Here is a 23,810-nt window from a genome sequence, read left to right on the forward strand (position 1 = left end):
AGAGAGAGCTGTGCATGATGTCATAAGCCTAGGATAATGACCAGACAAGAAACAGGAAGTGGACTGTATAAGGGATTTACTGGCAGAAAAAAATGTTTTACTATCCAAAGGTAAAAAAACAACAAGGGCAGAAGATTTAATAGATGGAAAGATGAAAACATGACTGAAGTTCCACTTTAAGCTTTAAAGTGATTGTAAAGTCTTGTTTTCTTCTTTTTATAAAAACAACAAGCATGTTTTACTTACCTCCTCTGTGCTGTGGTTTTGCACAGAGAAGCCCAGGATCCTCCTCTTCTTGGGTCCCTCTATGCTGCTCCTGGCCCCTCCCTCCTGCTGAGTGCCTCCCACAGCAAGCAGTTTGCTATGGAGGCACCCGAGCCAAGTCACAGCTCCCTGTGTCCATTCAGACACGGAGCCTCGACCTGGCTCCGCCACCTCTCCCCCCGATTGACTAAATGACTTTGATTGACAGCCGTGGAAGCCGATGGCGCCACTGCTGTGTCTCAGCCAATCAGGGGGAGAGTCCTGAATGGCTAAGACATTAGTGGACATCGCTGGAGGGAGATGGGGCTCAGGTAAGTATTAGGGGGGCTGCTACACACAGGTTTGTTTATCTTAATGCATAGAATGCATTAAGATAAAAAAAAAAAAAAAAAAAAACTGTCTTTACAACCACTTTAATCAAACATGTGAAAGTTAAAACCCTAGAAACAGTTTTCCGTAAATTCATTTCTTTGTATCTTAGAGCAGTGGTCATCAACTCCTGTCCTCAGGGCCCACTAACAGGCCAGGTTTTATGTATTACCTTGGGGAGATGCAGACTAGAATACTGCAATCACTGAGCAGCAAATGATATCACCTGTGATGTATTTCAGTTATCTTGCAAACCTGGCCTGTTAGTGGGTCCTGAGGACAAGAGTTGATGACCACTGTCGTAGGGCATGAAATTAATTTTGGCGTCACATACCTCGTATTAATATACTATTATTGATTATCTGTCTTAAATACACCTAACCCAATACTACTATATGTGATATGCAGTAGATCTTGTTACTTTGGTTATTTGTCTTCCTTTTCCCCATTAATGTACTCCACTTATGGCAACCATTTTCTCACGTTACTTTGTACGTTACATTATCACAACTTTCTTCAATATTGTACTTAAACGTTATAAACTCAATAGAAAACATTGAAACAAAATACATTTTGGTATGTTGCTCATTTGCCATATTAAAAAAAAAAAGTCCCCTTTGTCTGTTGTGCCCTTGGTGTACTTGATAGCAGACGGCTCTGGTTGGACCCAGTAAGCCTAGTAATATATTACATTTTTGATAAATAGCTTCCAGAAGTCCAGGCAGTAACGTGAAGCTATAGTTTCAGAAGTGTCCTTGGTGTTGCTACGATTACTTGCTTGCCTTTCAAGCTCCAGGAAACCCTTGACTTCTTTTTATTGTAGGTTTTTCATAGGCGCCCACTGTCCTGCTGATGCCATTGAATTATATGCAGTATATGATTTCCATTTGATTGATGAGGGCACCATTAATGTTCAACCTTTTCACATCATTAGGGAAATGTCAAGAGTTCTCCTTTTCAATTAGAGGCTTTTAAATGCACATTACAGAAAGGCTTGGCTAAGGACAACGTACATCTTTTGTTTTGGGTTTCTCTTTTTCAAACTGACATGGCTATTCCGATTTTAAGAACAACTGAGCTTATATCAATAAAAGAATTTTTGAAAGAATTTTGAATGCTTCAGCCCCGGAAGATTTTACCCCCCTTCCTGACCAGAGCACTTTTTGCCATTCGGCACTGCGTCGATTTAACTGACAATTGCGTGGTCATGCGAATATTGCACCCAAACAAAATTTTAAATTTTAATTAAAAGTGATCCCGCGTGTTCAAATCTAATCACACATATAAAAATAATTAGTGTACAAAAAGATATGTATCTAGTGAATACAACAATGTGAGGTATTGGAAATGTAATAGATCAAAAAAGCAGCAAAAAATATATATATATAAATAAATAAATAAGTGAATAAATCAAACAGCAAAAAATAAATAAAATGATCAAATAATCGATCAAATGTTCTGATTAGGTGCAAAACTAGTGCAAGTTCATAGGTTGTACACCAGGTGGTTTGTTCTGCAAAAGCGGCGTTCAGAGCGCCTCCTTATCAGACTTCCGGTTACGTCCGGTTCCGGTTACTAGACTTCCGGACAGTCCCCAGATGAAGTCACGAGCGGTGACGTAACGCGTAGGGAGTGGCGGAGCACAGACGTAGCCGGAAGTCTAGTAAGGAGGCGCTCTGAACGCTGCTTTTGCTGTATTTGCTTGTTTTTACCAATTTACCACTTTTTATCTTTAATTACCACTTTTAATGAACGTACTACACCATCGGAGCCCCTCTGTTTTTTGTTCTCCTCTCCCCCAACAGGCCTCTGTGCCCTGGAGATATATGCTTTATTAGGGGGATAGTTATATCAGTGGTGGAGAGAAATGGAATTACACCTTACCTAGTAGAGAAGGATAACCAGGAGGCTAGAATGACGTAACCAACAGACACTATATCATGATGCTTATTTACCAACATTATTAAGGTGAGAGTTCTGAGAGCCTTAAGTGATTGCACAATTATACATGAAGTTCTACATGAAGTCTGACCCATCCAGTCATTACCATATTGAGACACCTTGAAAGGGCAGAACAAACCACCTGGTGTACAGCCTATGAACTTGCACTAGTTTTGCACCTAATCAGAACATTTGATCGATTATTTGATCATTTTATTTATTTTTTGCTGTTTGATTTATTCACTTATTTATTTATTTATATATATATATATTTTTTTTTGCTGCTTTTTTGATCCATTACATTTCCAATGCCTCACATTGTTGTATTCACTAGATACATATCTTTTTGTACACTAATTATTTTTATATGTGTGATTAGATTTGAACGCGTGAGATCACTTTTATTTTAATATTTGATTTGAGGTGTTATGTGAACACTTTTTGGTTTTGCTGCTATCATTTAGTTATCACCACACATATTTCGTTTTTTCTCGTGTTGTGTGTATTTTACACATTTTCACTATTACTCATTTTAGCGCGAAGGACACTTTTACTCCACCCAAACAAAACTGACGTGTATTTTTTCCCCACAAATAGAGCTTTCTTTTGGTGGTATTTGATCACTTCTGCGGTTTTTATTGTTTGCGCTATAAACAAAAAAAGAGCGACAATTTTGAAAAAAACACATTATTTTTTTGCTATAATAAATATCCCCCAAAAATATATAAAAAAAACTATTTTTTTCCTCAGTTTAGGCCGATATGTATTCTTCTAAATATTTTTGGTAAAAAAAAAAAAATCACAATAAGTGTATATTGATTGGTTTGCACAAAAGTTATAGCGTCTACAAAATAGGGGATAGTTTTATGGCATTTTTATTTTTATTTTGTTTTATTAGTAATGGCAGCGATGTGCGATTTCTATCGGGACTGCGACATTATGGCAGACACATCGGACAATTTTGACACTATTTTGGGACCATTGCCATTTATACAGCGATCAGTGCTATACAAATGCATTGATTACTGTGTAAATGACACTGGCAGGGAAGGGGTTAATCACTAGGGGGCAATGAATGAGTTAAGTGTGTCCTAGGGAGTGATTTTAACTGTGGGGGGGGTTGGGCTTCAAGTCACATGACAGGAAGCGGTGATCTCTGTCATGACACAAGCCAGAACGGGGAAGTGCCTTGTTTACACAGGCACTTCCCCATTCTTCCGCTCCGTGACACGAATGGACATCGAGTTCGCCGGTCCCCCGGGCACGTTCCCACTGTGCGCACACCTGCTATCCCCGGCTCTTAAAGGGGACGTACAGGTACACCCATTTGCCCACTGCTGCCATTGTGCCGACGTATATCGGTGTGCGGCGGTCGGCAAGTGGTTAAGCTCCAAACTGGATATAAGAGACAAGCAAGGAGATGGCTAGTGATCCAGAAGTGCTACCTTAAAGCGGGGCTTGACAAATTTGGTAGGAGCCAGATAAATAAGTTAGGAGCCAGTTTTATTTTAACTAACAAATTTTACGGGTGGGACATGTAATATTTTCCCCAAAAGTGGTCTTATCCTTTAACCCTTTCACAGCCAGAGCAGTTTTTGCATCTTTTTTGCACACGTTTAAAAAAATCACCAGAAGCCTGAAGATTACATAAAAAACCCCAAACATGTACTTTCTGAAAGCAGACACCCTAGAAAATAAAATAGCGAATAGTTCCAGTTTTTTATGTCACACAATATTACCGCAAAGGTAAAAAAATCACATTGAAATTTGATTTTAGGGGGCATGAAAACACAATAATTTACCCATTTTTTTGGTAAAATATAAAAGCCAAGGTTGCACCAAGTAAAAAGATACCCAACATGTGAAGCCTTAAACATGTCTGTACCCTATATTTTCCATAGGTGATGCTTTAAAAGCCCCTATAGGTCATCAGTTTAGTGTTTACGAAGGACGTGTGGTGCTAGAATTATGGCGATATGTAACATGTGTATTGCAATCAGCGTTTTCAGGCATAGGCGTCCTGCCTCCTGTGTTTCCATTTATATGTGCATATATGTGTGTGTGGGGGGGTGCTCAATGTTTTTATGTTTTTTTTGGGGGGGGGGGGGTATTATATGCTTGGGTGTAAATTGAATTTGTTAAAATTTAAAAACATTTTCTTTTTACTTTTTTTTCCCATCACATAGGGGTCAAAATCATCACATGATGAATTTTTTTTGGTGGCAAGTTCTTATCAATGAGACATCCATTGCATGTCTCCCCTGTGCTTCACTGAATGTAATGCAATGCACATCGCACTGCATTACATTATTTCCCAGCCTTGATGGGTGGGGGACCCGGAAGTGACGTCACGCGTCACTTCTGGGTCAACAACCAGAAGGGGATGAGAGTGGACGTGTGTTCGCTTTCCTCCCTGACCGCATCTGCTATGCCAGTCCCGGGCCGGCAGTTGGGCAAGAGGAGCCCAGGATACTTAGCAAGGGGGGGGGGGCAATTTTGTTGTTCAGTTTTGGCTATTCAAAGAGCTAATAAGCAAGCTATTGTCAAGAAAAAGTAATAGCAAGATGGTCATTGCAATGGGGGGACATGTGCCAATGACAAATTTGATAGAAAGAATAAAAAAAACAAACAGATTTTTCCCTACATAGAATTGTGAGGAGGCTATAGGAGTCTGGTCAATGTTAATGTAGCGCAGACCCCTGATAGGTCCCACCGATTTGACCCAGGTTCTCTTCCCATCTGGGTGTACAGGCAGCCAGGCACATGACCACTTAGGCAGTCTCACTACTCAATGACCAGGCAAAGTCTTTTTATGCTTTAATGCTTGTAGAATTGGTTGGGGTGTAGGGAAGTTTTGGGATACTCCTAATTTAGTGCAAAAAACAACTAGAGGACACTCTCTGCTCTGTCTACTCAACAGGGTAATCTTTCTCTTAGCAGACACTAGTAACACAAGCAATCCTGGGACTCTAATCAAGGGCAAGTCCCAAGGGCAAGTCCCAGTTCAGAAACAGTCAAAGCAGATCCTACTTCCAGGCATCTACTCACATTGTCCTCAGATACTTGGATACGTCCATTCAAAATTGGCCAGACACTTCCCCTATGAATCTCCAGGCCAGATCCCCAGTGAACCCTGTTGGTTTGGCTCTATCTGCTTCCAGAGAGTAGACCACCCAGCTTCCACAGAGCTGGGACCTTTGTGAATTCCAGAAAATAGGTCCCCCAGGTACCTTTGAGCTGGGACATTGATGAACTCTAGAAAAAAGGTCCCCCAGCTCCAACTGAGCAGGGACCTCAATGTACTTCAGCTACAAAGCCCAGAAGGGCAGCAGCCACTTAGGCTGAAATTGTCTCCTCCTGGACAAGAACCCTATTGCTCCATGCCTCTAACCATGTACGTCCTTCTCAGCCATCTAGTGGGCACTCTCCCCAGGGATTGGCTGAGCCCACATACATATTTAGGCCAGGGGTCCCCCTATTCCAGCCCACTATATTGTAGAATGCACTAAATGACAGGGAGAAGTAGTTGATCCTGCAGCCAGTGAGACCCAAAAAAGGCCAAAAATAATCACACACTGTTTCAATTTTTACAGAGGAGCCAAAAAGACAACATTTGCCTGAGCCTCTCTAGCAACCTGTTCCAAGAGGGTGCTACAATAATAAGGAATTTTTTTAGTTTTTTTGTTTAGTGCACTCTTGGGTCCCTTTAAGCCTATAAAGTAGAACCCTAAACCTGTACTACAAGATTTTAGGATGTTCTTTGTTCCATTTTTTTGTATTCTACTTTATTATTATTCTTTCCTATCAGCTCACCGACCTTCTCTTTCCCTCTGTCATTATTCTTGTGTCAGCAAAGCAGTACGTTTGCAGTCTGACTGCGCCAACCCCTGTCGGGTCATGTCATTCCTTGGCAGGTCTCGTGCTAGACCTTTGCCAGAATCCCCTGGATACCTGCGGGCTAAAGAGCATGACTTGGAACTGCATGGACCACAGTGAACAGACATGTGATTTTCTCATTAAAATGCAAGGCTGCTATTTTTCAATTTGCTTAAATATGTCAAGTATTTTTCATCCAAAGGAGGAAAGGAGGGTCAATTCACTAAGCTGAACGAGTGATAATAACCATGTTTGTTATTCTATCACATGATCATTTTCTCATCAAAGCATTCAAATCACAGACATACATACCGCCTAGTTGTGAAATTGTTTTCTTGGTATTATGGAATTCTGTATTATGAAGTGGTTATTTAAGCTTTGAAAGCATCTATTTTACAATAAATTGTATGTTCATGTGAAATAGTTTATTTTCTTGTTCCCTTCTATAGACAATTCGCAGAACCTTGAATTTTAAGGTAACTGCCTTACAAAATGTATCCAAAATCATTTTTTTTCTTTTGATTTTAGTTGGGAAGAGTTAGAATCCCTATTAGATTTTTTTTTTTTTGCTAACTGTTTATTGAAAAGATATGACATCAATACAAAGCCATCAAGACAGTGCAGGTATACAAAGGCATAATAATAGACTATGCAATCAACCATACAAAGGATTTTGTTTTAAAGTAACAAATAAGTACAATGAGACTCATGTAAAAATTGTAAGTTCAATGGCATTTTATAGGCACTGAATAGAACACAAATTTAAAAGTTAAAAAATTTTATTTGTACAAAAAGTTAAAAAGTAACACATCTGTAGTACAGCATAATTATAATAAAATGGACCTGAATAATGTCATGTGTATACATAAAGATCTCATATACAATATATCACTGTTCTTGTACTTGTAGTAAGAGAACTGTGGACAACCTTGGTTGGTACTGCAATGGAGGATTTATGTTATTTAATCCTTCAATGGTGGTTTTCCTTTTGGGCCTATTTTTTACTTACTTTTCTCCTCCGATGATATCACTGAATTATATTGAGGATTGATGCAAGGCCCTTCCTATCTATAATTTATGATAGTGAATTCGGTGTTGGTTGTCTATAACATCTAGAACAGGGGTCTCAAACTGGTGGCCCTCCAGCTGTTGCGAAACTACAAGTCCCATCATGCCTCTGCCTGTGGGAGTCATGCTTGTAACTGTCAGCCTTGCAATGCCTCATGGGACTTGTAGTTTCACAACAGCTGGAGGGCTGCCAGTTTGAGACCCCTGGTCTAGAATATTGGATAGAATTTAAAAGCTATCCCTTAAGTTTGTATATATTTGGGAGGACTGTGCCTTATCAACAAGGGGCCATCATTACATTGATTTTCTTATCACTTGATTGCATCCTTTTCACTCTTTACTGGTTTACTCTGTGAGACAAACATGGGCGGACATTTTCATTTCTTGACTTAACCCAACTCTTTAGATAATCATGCTCCATACCTTGAAGAAGACTGTTTGAGTTGAAACACGTTGGGATTTCTGTGCCTGTACAAGAACAGCAATACATATGAGATCCTTATGTATGCACAGGACAATATTCTATGTTAATAGGATGATCCTTGTCATGGTGGTCCATTTCATTATAATCATGCTGTACTGCAGATGTGTTACCTTTTAACTTTTTGTACAAATAAAATTATTGAGTTTTTAAACCTGTGTGTTCTACATAGTGCCATTCAACTTACAGTTTTTTACTTGAGTATTATTAGGAATGTGGCACCCCCCTTTTCCTTCCTTTTTAGATCCAAGTATGAACCCCCTTTCTTTATAAGCACAATGAGATCATCAGTATCCAAATGCAATCAAGAGTAATATCAGATGATCAACAGATACCATAGATAAAGGAATAACAAAGCTCTGTAACTAGCCATTAGTGGTAAGGCACATGTACATTAGTTAAACCTTAAGTTATATTAAAAAAAAGCCTGATGTTTAGAAATCCAGATATCCCATTTAGCAGAGAACCTTGACATTTTATCCTGCAATAAGTAGAGGATCCTTTCCATTAACATATTGTTTTCAAATTTTCATAATCGAAGAAAATGGAACAACTAGAGATTTCCATTGTAAGTCAATAGCCTACAATGTTGCAACGCAAAAGGTATGTTTGGGTCTTTCCTCCCAGCATTAAACCCCTGGGATAGGAGCACAAAGAAGGCACATGGACAGCGTTAAAGTAAATGGTCAGCCCGAGATTTCCAAGGCTATAGTCAGAATTTTACACCATGCTGGGGTCAACTTCTCACAACCTTTAGGAGGTTTTTACATTCCTGATACGTTGTTTTTTTCTCCTCCTCTCTTTTCACCAGGGTTTGACTCAACTTTCCTTTTCATTACTCTATGTGGGTACTGAATGCCTGTATGTATTTCTGAAGGTCAGCTCTTACAAGTGTAGCTCATTGCACCCATATGCATGCATGTTTTTTGCTATAATTCAATGGTGGAGTGAATATCTTTGTTGTATTATGCCTTTGATATTAGATGACATACTTTAGTTATTTGTACCTGGTGTATAATTGCATGTACTGTATATGCCCAATACAAACTTAATGCTAAAGCAGTTTGGCTATGTGATGTGCTTACTCTATACATTCAAAAATATCAACTTCTTACAATCTCTGAAAATATGTTTCAGTAAACCACTAACCGGGCATCCACAGGAACACAACTCCGAGACCCTAGGTATATAGCAAGACGTTTGGAGGGTGTACAGTACCATCTGCTAAGTAACTTAAAGACGGTCACTCTGACCGATAATGACTTTTTGCATTTGCATATATTATCTAACATGGTGTCCCAGTCTTTAGAGGAAAATTGTGTAGCACCATTCTCCCATTTGGACATATGAGGAAGAGAGTCAGAAAAAACAGTACTAGTGACAGACTGGTAAAAGTCTGAGATCAAACCTTTCCCCCTGGGAGAGTTATGGTAACGTCTTTTAAAAAATGTTACCGGTGAGGAGGGGAATAGTCTGTAATGTGAGGCGAAAAAATTTCTGATTTGTAAATAGTGGTGTAGCATCCTCCACCAATAGGTAGGTGCTAGTAATAGATTTTTTTGCTAGGAACTGTCAGCACAGGCAAATTTAGGCAGGCCTATGCTGCAAGCTAGGCCTGTCTGTTTTGATCTGGGGGCTGGGAGTGGTCAGAGTAGCCGTAGGTGTGGCCGCCTGTGCTCCAGTTCTGAGGCGCCTCCCTTGCTTCCAGGGAGAATATTCTGGAAGAGTGGCTGGGACTAGAACTGGAGTGGCAGGCAGCTCATCTAGTATTGGCAGGGGGCGGGCCTCCTAAATAAGCTGAGGTAACATGCCACCAGGGGGGTTTCGGCTGAGTGAAGTGAGGGATTGAATACTAGGCAGCAGCAGGAGGGCACCCCTATATGGGGGGGTGTACCGATTGCAGGAGGAGGCCCAGGGAGAGCTGTAAGGGAACTTTGCCTCTTCACGGTCATTGGCAATGTCTTTATCATCACACGGTCAGTGATAAAGAACTCCTGGAGCAGAGGGGCAGGTGAAGCTGTTGGAACGTATGGTCCTGTCAAGTTCCTCATCAAGGACTCGGGGCAGTGGAAGGTCAGTGAGTGTTACTACAGTGGAGAGCTGGATGTGGCATGAAATCTGTGAGGGGACTTTGCTTCTCCTCTGGAACAGAGGAGAGACTGTGGGGATCTGTGTCAAATCGATGTGGCCTGAGGGCACAGGATTTGCAAGCTGGGCTGGCTGGGAACAGTAGTCCACCATCCATAAGAATGCTTTTAATCTACTAGCCCTCCAGGGAGAGGTGCTGCAGGCCTAGTAGCAGCGAGCAACCAGAGCCTGCTTAAGGATTCATTCAGAGTGAGTCCTTCTTGCCCAAAGAAGAAGTTCTGGGACCATCACTGTTACACGGTCAATATTGATGTCTCCATTCTTTACACAGTAATGGATGGGGAATTCTTGGAAGAAATAGTCTGCGGGAGTTGAGCAGAGGAGGAGCAATAGTCTGCATGGAGATGCAGGAGGAGAATCATACTCATTATAAATGCACATCATCTCTTCTGGCTCTAACTATGTGCTAGTGAATATAATCTTTAAAATATGATGGCAATTCAACGATCCTGTGGGCATCCCATATACCCTTTTCCCCAACCAAGTTGTACCCCCCCAATAAAACAACAAAAACAAAACCAGCAAAAGACTGTTCATTATCTCTAAAGTGATGTATGAAGTCTGGCAGCGGGGTGAATTGGTGGATTGTCTGTTACTAGTGGCAACTACACCGCTACAGTGGAATAACTCAAGGTGTGGGACATTTATTGGGTGTGGAGGTAGTCAAGAGATAAACATTGTACCCACTTGGAAGGAAGGCAATGCAATACAGTTGTTAACATGCCACCAGGAAAAGACTTCCGGTGAAGAAAAAGCAAGACACAAAATATGGGTTGTGCAATAAGGAAGCTCTAGGGGAGATGCGAGATGCCTGGCTGAATTTAAATTTGAAGAGGGACCACAGTCGGTGTGATTGAGCAACCAAGGTGCTAAGAGACATAAAGTTATGGCTTGATATGGAGGAGGACCGCATAATGCCTGGGAGATAATATGGCCAAATAGAACCTGCTTTGAATCCAGTCCAAGTCCCTATTAGCTTTTTATTGCTGTCCGTGGAAATTCAATCTCTAAGTTTGTTCCCACAATGTGACCATTGTTATTGGTACTGAAAATCAGGGGATTCCTCCCACTTTTAACCATTCTCTACCTTATCCAAAATAAAAAACAAAAAAAGTATTGTCTTTAGATACACTTCAAGGAATGAAAGCCGTGTGCTAATCTTTGTGAACTGACATACATATAAAATTGAGAAAAATCAATAACATAACATATAGGTGGTAAATTCAGCTGATCTGTGCAATACAACCTTTATTGAACTGTAAACATGCTGTGATTGCTAAAATGTACTAGTAATTGCTAGTCATGAACAGCAATACAGATGCTAAAAGTTTGTGGAACCCCCTCCAAATCACTGAATTCAGGTGCTACCAGTAAAGGGTACTGTTATTATTACTTGATACAAAGAAATTGTGACAACAATTTTGTGAAGATCCTTTTCTATTCCAGCATGACTGTGCCCCTGTGAACAAAGTGAGATCTATAAAGACTCAGTTTAATGAGTTTGGTGTGGAGGATCTTGAATGGCCTGCACAGAGCTCTCACCTCAACCCTACTAAACACTCTTCTTAACCAGTTTGGCATGGAGGAGCTCGAGTGACCTGCACAGAGCCCTGATGTTAAAACTATAAAACACCTTTGACCAGTTTGGCATGAAGGAACTTGAATGGCCTGCACAGAGTCCTGACATCAACCCTACTGAAACTTTTGACCAGTTTGGTGTGGAGGAACCCCAATGTCCTGCACAGTGCCCTGACCTTAAACCTATAGAACACCTTTGACCAGGTTGGCATGGAGGAACTCAAAATGGCCTGCACAGAGCCCTTGACCCCAACCCTACCGAACACCTTTGACCAGTTTGCCAAGGAGACATTTGAGTGTCCTGCACAGAGCCCTGACCTTAAAATTACAGAGCAACTGTGACCAGTTTGGTGTGGAGGAACCCTAATGTCCTGCACAGTGCCCTGACCTTAAACCTATAGAACACCTTTGACCAGGTTGGCATGGAGGAACTCAAAATGGCCTGCACAGAGCCCTTGACCTCAACCCTACTGAACACCTTTGACCAGTTTGCCAAGGAGGCATTTGAGTGTCCTGCACAGAGCCCTGACCTTAAACTTACAGAACAGCTGTGACCAGTTTGGTGTAGAGGAAGTTAAAACGGTATTAAACTATGGTGGCTGCATTCATTTTCTTTTTTTTTTTATTTTTTTCCCTCTATTTCCAACTAGTGATCTGGCCAGTAACACACCTCCAGAGTGCCTCCACTCTGGATTAAGGAACATAGGAAGCACCTTTGGAGAGCAACATTGTCAGTCTGGGGGGAGGGAAGTGTTAGGGATGCACTAGCAGATTTAGGTACACTGAACAACTTGAAGTCAAACTCCAGCTAATACTTTACAAGCAGTTACAGCAAACAGGATTTTTTCCTTTTGGGATAAAGGTTTTTACATGAATAAATAAAAGCTGAATATTGTAAGCACGTCTGCCAGTGTTAAATGGTTCGTCTCATCCCTAAAACTCATACAGAGCGTGTTTTTTTTTAAAAGACTTACTGGCTGGATCACCAGATGTACATAGAAGAACAAAAAAAAAAAAACTAAAAAAGAAAATGAATGCAGTCATCGCATCTAAGAAATGGTAAGCAATACAAGAAGTCCCCGAGTTCCGAACACAATAGGGACTGTAGATTTGTTCGTAAGTTGAAGTTGTTCGTAAGTCGTAACACTGCATTCGCAAGTGTAACTTCTGGTCGGAACACTGCATTCGTAAGTGTAACGTCCGCCTGTGCGTGGATGTGGGATGTTCCGGGCGCTTGTTATGTTATCTGAGGCTCTTCTGGCCATGCAGTACATGTAGTACTGCAGTATGGTATGTGTCCGGAGGTATCCAGGACCAGCGTGGAGCACAAGTGGCCGGCATTTGAGGCCGTTCGTAAGTAGGAGTCGTTCGTAACTCGGGTGTATGTAACTCCGGGACTGCCTGTATAGTAGCTATGAGTAAGCACTTGGATAAGTGTGAAACGCGTTAGCCTATGATCTGTGCACTCTGTCCATGATGTCCTGTATCTGATGTGTTCCTGATTTTAAAATAAAGAAATTTGGATTATTACTTTCTGGAGTGTGGCTGCCGGATCCTCTCATTTGCATATAGTCTCTACTAGCATGAACCAGCACCTGGAACCTCTCATCTCTGGAGAGTAAGATCAGCTTCATACCTGGTGAGATCTAAACTAGTGCGGGGATAACTTTTTTATTGCCTGTATAGTAAATGTTTGCTTTGAGGTTTAATACTGCTCTAGGTGGTCTCATAAAGTCCTGACCTCAACCCTATCGAACATTTTGGACCAGTATGGTGTGGAGGAACCTGACTGTCCTGCACAGAGCCCTGACCTCAACCCTACTGAACATCTTTGAGATGGACTGCAATGTCCTCTCATCCAACATCAGTATCTGATCTTATAAATGCCATATTGGCCTAATGAGCGCAAAGTCTCACAGATGCACAAAATCCAGTGGAAAGTCTTCCCAGAAGAGTAGAGACTTTTATAGCCACAAGCCATATTAATGGCCATGGTTTATAAATAGGATATTCATCAAGCTTATATTGTGGTGATGGCCAGATGACAATAAACTTTTGCCCATATAGTGTAATTCAGGAATTTCGCTTGTCTTTCCTATCACATACTGCTGTCAATGGCAAGAAGGATTTCTTTTCTTTTCCCGTTCAATACATTTTATTGAGCTTTAAAAAAAAAAAAAAAGTGGAACATCACAAATAAAGTAACATGACCCACCAGTGAGTCTACATTAGTAAACAAGAGTGATGGTTAGCTAGGATACATAAAATTTTATTACATTTCAGGCATATATAGAATTACCCAAGACATCCGATAGTAGAATGTAAATGAATATGGTTGGGTACTATTATTAAGGCCAAGGCTTTCCAATGTCAAAGTCTATGTGGTGTCCAAGCTATTATTTTCGGACAAGTGCTGACTCAAGTGTTGTGTCCAAAGGAAACAAAGCTGACCCTATTTAAATAGGGAATTCGTACCAAAAGATAATATGTGATTTTCTAATGCAAACATGTGTCCTGCTGATTCCTGCAAATTAAAAAAACAAAAGGGCCTCCTTTAAGAGATTTTTTTAGTTTCATTGTGCTATATTTGCTCACAAAGCCAGCCTGGGAGATGTTCGTGCTTCGAGACCTTGTGTTTTTATGTCTGTTCAACTACGTGGAAGCCTAAAACATTGTATTTGGGAGATTTTAATTTGTTTGGTTTTTTTTGGAGAAACACATTTCGAGCTGCAGTACCATTAAATGTAAACAGCTTTTGGGATCAGAGGAAGAGCATGTCATGTGTTTGGCTTAACACAGCGAGCAGATGCGTTTTCCATTTATCGACTGTCATTTCGCTGACAAGCGGACATTTATCTAAATAGCTCAATTTGAGGGATTTTGTAGAATGCTAAAGTGACCTTAAACTAACGTAGATAATAGACGTAACTTTACAGAGGCTGACTTTGAAAAAAAAAAAAAAAAGAGAACTTTTTGCGATTCGGCACTGTGTCGCTTTAACCGACAATTGTGCAGTCGTGCCACGTTGTACCCAAATAAAATTTACATCCTTTTTTTTCCACAAATAGAGCTTTCTTTTGGCGGTATTTGATCGCCTCTGCAGTTTTTATTTTTTGCGCTATAAACAAAAAAAAAGAGCATCAATTTTGAAAAAAAAACGTAATATTTTTTACTTTTTGGTATAATAAATATCCCCCAAAAATATATAAAAAAACATTTATTTTCCTTAGTTTAGGCCGATATGTATTCTTCTACATATTTTTGGTAAAAAAAAAATCACAATAAGCGTATATTGATTGGTTTGCGCAAAATTTATAGCGTCTACAAAATAGGGGATAGGTTCATGGCGTTTTTATTTTAATTTTTTATTTATCAGTAATGGCAGCGATCTGTGATTTTTATCGGGACTGCGACATTATGGCGGACACATCGGACACTCTTGACACTATTTTGGGACCATTGTCATTTATATAGCGATTACTGTCTAAATGACACTGGCAGTGAAGGGGTTAAACACTAGGGGGCGATCAAGGGGTTAAGTGTGTCCTAGGAAGTGATTCTAACTGTAGGGGGATGGGCTTCAACACACAGGACAGTGATCACTGCTCTCGATGACAGAGAGCAGTGATCTCTGTCCTGTCACTACCCTGTTTCCCTGAAAATAAGACCTAGCGTGATTGTCGGTGATGGCTGCAATATAAGCCCTACCCCCCAAATAAGCCCTAGTTAAAGTCCTTGTAGGTCTTATTTTCAGGGTAGGGCTTATTTTCGGGGAAACAGGGTAGGGCTTATTTGGGGGGTAGGGCTTATATTGCAGCCATCACCGACAATCACGCTAGGTCTTATTTTCAGGGAAACAGGGTAGGCAGAATGGGGAAATGCTTTGTTTACAAAAGCATCTCCCCGGTTTACCTCTCTGTGACACGATCGCGGGCACCCGGTGAACATCGAGTCTGCTGGACCTGCGGTCACAGTCATGGAGACCGCGGTGCACGCACGTGCAACACCGCTTCTTAAGGGGGACGTACCTGTACGCCCTTTTGCCTACCAGTGCCATTCTACCGACATAAATCGGTGTGCGCTGGTCGGAGAGCGGTTAAAGATGCTAGACATAACAGCGTATGTAAACCCCAAATCTATCTTTCAATAGGTTTGTCATCACTGTACCACAGTGGTCAAGCAAATTTAGACACATAACGTCGCATGACAAGTCACAGCCCATTGTTTTTAATGCTTGCACTACTTTGGTGCAACTTTTGATGCAACTTAATGCTAGAGTGTAAAGTCGGAATAAAGTCGCTCTCAAAGTCATGCTCCACAGTCGCAACTGGAAATTGTGCAACTTTGGAGATGCGCAAGTGTGAATGGAGATTATTACATCTATGAGGGAAATATCAGAACTGGCCCAGTAGGCAAGTGGTTAACCACTTCCCACCCCAAGGCTGTCATATGACATCCTGGACTTTGAGTGGAGATATCTGAATGATGCCTGCAGCTGCAGTTTTTTTTTTCTGCCAGCGATTCCCTGCAAAGTAATAACAATCATAGCAGCTGTTCAGCCCACTTGATTGTTTTTAGAGGTGGTGAGAGGGGATGCCCCCCCCTCGCCCTCCGGTGCTTCTTCCGGCTAACCCGTGCGATTGGTGAGCTGGAGAATGAATTGGCTGGCGGCGTTTGTTTACCATAGAGCTGACCAAGGACCAGATGGTCCCCGGGCCATCTCTATGACCTTCGGAGACAGGGCACGACGTTATGATGTCACTTCTGGCCTCGGCCAATGTAAACACTGTCGTGTGTTTAGCAGGAAAGGCTGCGATCGCTTTTTTTTTTTAATCTCAGGCTTTCCAGTATAGAGGAGAGATGTGGGGGACTTATAGACCCCAGATCTTTCCGTAAAGAGGACCTGTCATGCACTATTCGAATTACAAGGGATGTTTACATTGATTGTAATAGAAATAAAAGTGCTAAAAAAAATTAATTAAAGGGAAAGAAAAAATATTTTTTCTTTTAAATAAAATAGACAATAAAAAAAATAAGGCACCCCCATCCCCACGTATTCTCACACAGAAGCAAACGCTATTTACTCGGTGTAACATCATCTTTTACATTACCCCAAAAATTTGGGCTAACTAAAGAGCCCTTTCACACTGGGGCGGTTTGCAGGCGCTATTGCGCTAATAATAGCGCCTGCAAACTGACCCGAAAGTGCCGCTGCCTTAATTCCAGTGTGAAAGCCCCGAGGGCTTTCACACTGGAGCGATGCGCTGGCAGGACGGTAAAAAAAGTCCTGCCAGCAGCATCTTCGGAGTGGTGAAGGAGCGGAGTGTATACCGCTCCTTTGCCGCTCCTGCCCATTGAAATCAATGGGACGGCGCGGCTATACCGCCGGCAAATCGCCTCTGCAGTGGTGCTTTGCGGTGGTTTTTAACCATTTCTCGGCCGTAAAACCGCCCCGCTAGCGGCCGCATACCGACGGTAAAGCGCCGCTTACAATAGCGGCGCTTTACCGCCGACGCCCGCCCCAGTGTGAAAGGGCTCTTAGTGTTCTTTTTTTATTCATGAAACTGTTTTTTTTCCCCCCAAGAAATGCGTTTGAAAAACAGTGCGACATAAAAAGTTGCAACAACCGCCATTCTATTCCCTAGGGTCTCTGCTAAAATATATATAAATATATATATATAATGTTTGGGGGTTCTGAGTAGTTTTCCAGCAAAAAAATGATGATTTTTACATGTAGGAGAAGAGTGCCTGAATAGGCCTGGGCTGGATCAAATGGAATTTCTAATTTGAGTTCAATTGCAGTGTTATCTGGATATCTCTAGCTGTTTACTAGTATTAATATTGTTTTTAAGAAAACCAACATCCTATAAATGACTCCTTTCAGTTAGAGTTTGTGCAATAAAAAAAAAAGCCAAGGATGAATGGTTCCACCTAATTTCAGATCAAATTAAATTAGCAACATATACATGCATAATGCGTGTTTTCAATCTTTCAGCGCCATGCAAAAATTATGGATTGTTTGCTTATTGTAATAATTGGGCCCAAGAAAGTATTTAATATATTTTGCCAGAATCAGCCATCTGCCTTAGCAAGACAGCGAGATATTTTACAAGGCGTGTAAATCCTCTGTATAAACAATTCAATTCCCTCCGTGGGGCCTGCTGTACGTCTTAGTAAGTACTGATAATCTCAAACATCTAAATAAAACATCTTGCTCACTAACGCAGCATCGGAAGAGCGAGGTGCAAAGAAGTCAGGTAATTGGTTAATAGCTCGTGCCGAGGAGCACTGGGGAAGAGCTTACTGAAAATGCAAGAAATGTGAATCTTAAAACAAATGGAGGTTGGTTATGGCTCCCTTCTGTATAATACCCTGAAGCATGCCATCTGGACATGGTAGACCGAGAAAAATAAACACACCTGACAAGTGTCTTGTTTTAAAAAAAAAAAAAAAAACACAATATAGAAAAAGGAAATCCAATTTAAATTGGGCAAATGACTTCAACAAGTCTGTATTTTTAAAGTGTATCTCTAGCTAAAAGTTTTTTTTTTTTTTTGAAAGAGTACAGAGTAGTTAGGACCTTTGAAAGGTTCTTGTGTTTCCACGGGGGAGATTTCTCATATTACCTATCCCGGTGACACAACAGGAAAAGAAAACAAATGTTTCTGTTTTAAATATCATTTTAAGCATTGGTATACCTACATAGACCCAGTCTGCCTGGACAGTATGGTCACCTGCTGAATTCGCACCATCCACAGACAGCTTAACTCATAACTCCATTGATAGAAGTTTGCTTGCTTGGCAAGGGTGAACATGTGTGGAGCACACCGAGAGAGGCACGCTGTATGGCACACAACGAGAAAGGCATGCTGTGCTAGGAGTCATTTTGTAGTAACTTGGAGTAACTTTGTAGTAACTTGAAGTACTGGGAGTAACTTGGAGTACTGAGGGTGACTTGGAGTACTTTTAGTACACTATTTTCAAACGAGCCATCTGTCAGAAACCATGAATCAGACTGAGACAGATGTACAGTTAAATCACACTTGTTTAATAATAATAAAAAAAAGGTAAACAGAGTAAACATAGTCAAAACATAGCCAGAGTTCAGGAACCGGAACGTTTAGTCAGACAAGCCAAAACATCAGGGAGCCAGAGAGGAGCGTAGTAGAACAGCGAGCAGGATCTGGAGCCAGAAGGAATGTCAGCCAAGCAGTTCTTTAACAGGAACACAGGAGATAGTCTCTAGAGATGTGACGAAGGTGAAGGCAGAGATCGTCTGGACTGGATGGCTTAAGTAGGCAGGACTGATGAGCAGGATATCATCAACAGCGGAGTCACTGTGGAGAGATAGGAGCTGGCAATTAGCCGACAGCTGAGTGGCCATATTTGAAAAGGAAGGGCTGAGCCTAGCTCTGACACCAACTTTTCTAAACTGCGCTTAATACTTCAAGATATTTAATGGGACCAAATCCTTGAAGCATTGAACACTGAGGGAGGAAAAATTGGAGTGCTTTAGGAACATATTAAATAAAGGTATTATCCAGTGTATTCCAATGGGCAATAAATATAGAAGAATGAAGATAAACCCGAATGGCTAAACCATAGCGTAAAAAGTAATATTAAAGAGAAGAAAATGGCCTTTAAAAAATATAAAAGTTGAGGGATCATTGTCAGCATTCCAACACTACAAGGAATGCAAGAAGAAGTGTAAGAATGCAATCAGGGAAGCTAAAAAAGACTATGAGAGACACATAGCAGAGTAAAACAAATCCCAAGAAACTTTTTAAATATATGAACAATAAAAAAGCGAGGTCAGAGCACATTGGCTCCATAAAGGATGATGAAGGGAAGTTGGTTACAAATGACAAGGAGAAGGTAACTGTACTAAATGCTTTCTTCTCAGTTTTTACACAGGAAAAAGGGGTATAACAACCATGACTGTACTGTTAGTAACACAACCTAGAATGTACCCTTGTGGCTAACAGAAAAAAAGACCCAGCCAAGATGTCTGCCCCCTGCATTGGCGATACTCCATAGATTCACTACATTGCAAAGTGTTCTACTTAAAGATGGCAGCTGCACTGCTGCATTGATGAATATGCAGTTTAACCTTGTCCACACTGCAGAAGGATAATAAAAAGCAAAAAGTTCTACAGCAGTTATCAGCTACAGTCCAGGGTACACAGGTAAATAATGGATTCCAAGCAGAAGCAACTGTCTGTCATTGAGTTCTTGCTGAAGGAGGGGTGCAGGCTGTCCAACATCCACAGAAGGCTACAGAATGTTTACAGAGATTACACCATTGACAAGAGTCGCCAATGACAAGACGATGCTTTTGTCGTTTCTTTCATCTCCGTAAACACATATACTGCGGCTTTGTTCCGCAGTCTTCACAGGCCAGCGTGGGACCAGGATGGTCCTGGTGATCAGATCCAGCTAAAGTAAGTTTTTTTCCTCCCCAGTACAGCCTTGTATCCTGCCCACCGCCCTCATTTCAGTTCTGAGTGTGGTTGGGGCAGCACTGCTATCATATTTATTATACTTATTTTATTTTATAGATTTTGGATCTGGGGTGCTGACACCTGGCATCTACAGGCACATAGTATTCACTATATCCTTTGAATTACCATCCATTCATTGGTCAATCAATAGAACTCTATATCCGGTGTCCCCGCTTCTCACTCATAATACCTGGTACAGGATATATTGGTCTTAGTTTTCACTTCCTTCACTTATATATACCTTGCCCCTTGTTTGTCATGGGTTCTATCATTCACTCTTACATCCTCTATTGGTACCCTTACCCCTGGTCTGCCTACAAGTAATCCTGTGCACTATCCCCCCATTATTTCTCTATTCTTCACTTAGTATTAATATCCTTCACAGTCATCATTCAGTCACGGTTTGCCTTCTGCTCCATCACCATTATTGTTTCTTTTCGCACCACCCTTTCTGTTTTTACTCGGTCGTTGGTATGGACTCCTTTTTATTCTTTCTTGATTTTTTTCACCTCATTTCTAATGGTGCCCCTCCTACCTACCTTTATCCTCTTGACCATTGACATCCATGTATATATCTCATATATACCCCTTTATTACCTATTTGGACGTTTGTCTTTTTGCGGCCTTATATGTGCCCTCCCCAGTCGCCACAGGAGACTCTGCCGGGTTTGACCTCTACACATTATGCGCCTCAACATGGGTAAGCTGTCCTCTACATTTGTTCACAAAATTTCTTTTCCCCGTTTTCTATATCTTGGTATTATTTCTCATACCCTCCTTTAATCAAATTAAACTATGTATATCTCATTGTATTGTATTCCATTCGCAGACACATTTCCTGATGAAGCGGGGTTCCTGTGAAACTAGTCAAATTTCCATGTCATCTGCGCACATTTTAATATAGTTTGTATTATCATTATGTCTTGATTTTTGTATCAATAAAATCTGTTTTTTTATATACACCTCTCTACTCTTTCTGTACATCTTTTTCTACTTGTATCGAGATAGTCGGCTTGCACTTTATCCCGGTGAGCTTGGAGTTGGGGTCCCTAGTCCCCAAACAATTCTAATCTCCGTAAACATTCTGAAGCCTTCTGTGGATATTGGACAGCCTGCACCACTCCATCAAGAACACAATGACAGCATGTGCATGGATTAAATGGACTATTCTTTTTTGATAGTACTGTAACTGGTTGATTGATTAATAGTGAGCTAGAACCTATAAAACCATTCCACAGTGATACAAAATATTTCCACAGTGATAAAAAATATCCATATCTAGTTAATTGTCCATAGTGTCTAATTACCACAAAATACTGTAATAAAAAACTGTAGTAAAAGTCCTTAGACCGTGATCATAAAAATCCAAACATGGAAAGATAAAATTATGAAAAAAGTGCAGCCAGAAAGTCACCACCACCTCAATGTGAACTGCCTGCTCACCTTCCAGAAGTTTTCAGACACAAAAGATCCTTATGATAATCAGCCTGCGTGTGTTCCGATCCTGGGACACAGTGTAAGCAGTTTTCCTTAATGTCTCCAAAAGCAATCCAGCCTCTCCAGGTTGAGTTGATTTCTCAAAAAATGTATTATATCATCATTGCGCAAGATTGCTAATACAGTAATTGCCTCCTTATAATGCAAATAAACACACTCACATGTGCCTCAATGTATACCGCATATTGAACGATCAGTGTAAAGAACATAGCTTTCCTCCTCACTGCACATCCAGCATTTTCAACGAAAACAAACACTCGGACGTGACGTCAATGGCTCCTCCCGACGCGTTGCATCACAGGTCACGTGACTTTCTCAAGGGAAAATCTGGTGCAGTTTACTTGAACTTGCTGCTGGAATCTGTCATGTCATGAATTCAAGAAGAGTTTTGAAGATGAGCACTTTTATTTCCAACTAGATGGGCTGCTCCCACACTACTGTTGGGATGTAAGAGCCTATTTTTAGTTTAGTGTCACTTTATGCTCTTATTCTTTAACATTTTGTTTTTTGTTCCAGAAAACAATATAAATACTGGAAAAGAAAAAAAAAAAAACTCTTTTTTTTTTTTTTGCTGCAAACCAGCGTTCCAGTTTTTCAATTTTGTAAAAAACCTGCGCTCATGAGAAAACAGCAAATACATTGAATGTTAAAAGTGCATAGTGCAGCTGCAACAAAAATACTTCAAATATCAGTAAAGTGTATAAAACCATAAATAAACTTAAATTGTGCGCTGGCATAAATAAAATTAAAATTAAATCTGCACCAAACAAGTTGCGGGAGAGTAGTAATGGATATACTCTTACCAAACTTGTTGGACCTCCTGTGTAGCGAGGTCGTACGAGCTTGCAGATATAGCCCTCTGCAGGGACAAGTGGAAGAAGATGTCCTGGTCCTGCTCACAAGCGCCACCCTCTTCCAGAAATTATCTCCGCTTCAGCATCAGGGGGGAGACTCCCGATGAGAAGGAAAACCTTGAAACATCTCACCCCCGGCCTCTGCTCGCCTCCGCCGCCTCCTACTCAGCCCGCAGCGCGCTCCCGTCACCTCACACAGCGACCCAGTTTTTCAGTCTGTACCAACATGAAACCTAATTAAGACATTATAAAATGGCACATAGAATTTTTTTATGCATTTTCTTTATTTGTTCAATGTTAAATGCAATTTGAAAACAGTTATTTCTTTTTAATATCTAATCAGATAAACATGTTACACATGTATACTTCCTATTTTCCACTTGCAGGTGCCAAGCTCAAAGCAAAATTGAAAGCGTCTTCCAGCTTAGGTAACAGGTGCACAGCAAAACAGGCCAAGAGAGATGAGATTACACAGATAGCTGAATGACTCTTTGGAAGTCTCATGAACTCACCCTCTATTGCATGTATATATCTTTTTTTAAAAGAAAAAATGTTATTCAACTAATTATAAAATAACAGCTTTTTTAGACAAGCAATAGTTTAAAGCGTCTACCAGCGCACAAGTGACTCCCAGATTCTCCCAAGCAGCCGAACAGACCACCAATGTCCCCTTGCGTACTCAGTTCAAAAATGTAAGAGAATGTCCAGGGCTTCAGGAACAATTATAAAAGGTGATTATTATCCTGCAGTTGACTTTCCAAGCCTCTTACCAGATTTCCAATCCACTTATGCCAAATGAGTCCAATAATATGTGACCAAAAATGACCAACTGTGTGTCTTCTTCTCTATTATTCACATTTGATCCCCAATATTTTCAGGTCATAATCATGAAACCCAAAAGAATCTCATATAGTGTAGTTTTTTTTAAATAAATAAATAAATGGAAACAAACATATCTACTGTATATTGTGCACATGTGAATATACCAACATTGCTGCACCACCAGTGATATAGTGCTCCACCCGCCATTTGTGCAGCCTCCACCAAATAATCTAATTAAAATCGCATATCATTCCATTCCAGGTAGGTCAGCAGATCAACAGCCGTTGGTGTTCTTCCTCTCAGTATAACTTACATTATACCAAATAGTGTAATACAGTAAAGATTAACACTGCGAACCATATGAATATATAAATCATGCTCACATTTCAATCAAAATTAGAGCTGGGCATG

Source organism: Aquarana catesbeiana, linkage group LG05 (assembly GCF_042186555.1).
Source record: "Aquarana catesbeiana isolate 2022-GZ linkage group LG05, ASM4218655v1, whole genome shotgun sequence".
NCBI classification, from domain to species: Eukaryota; Metazoa; Chordata; class Amphibia; order Anura; family Ranidae; genus Aquarana; species Aquarana catesbeiana.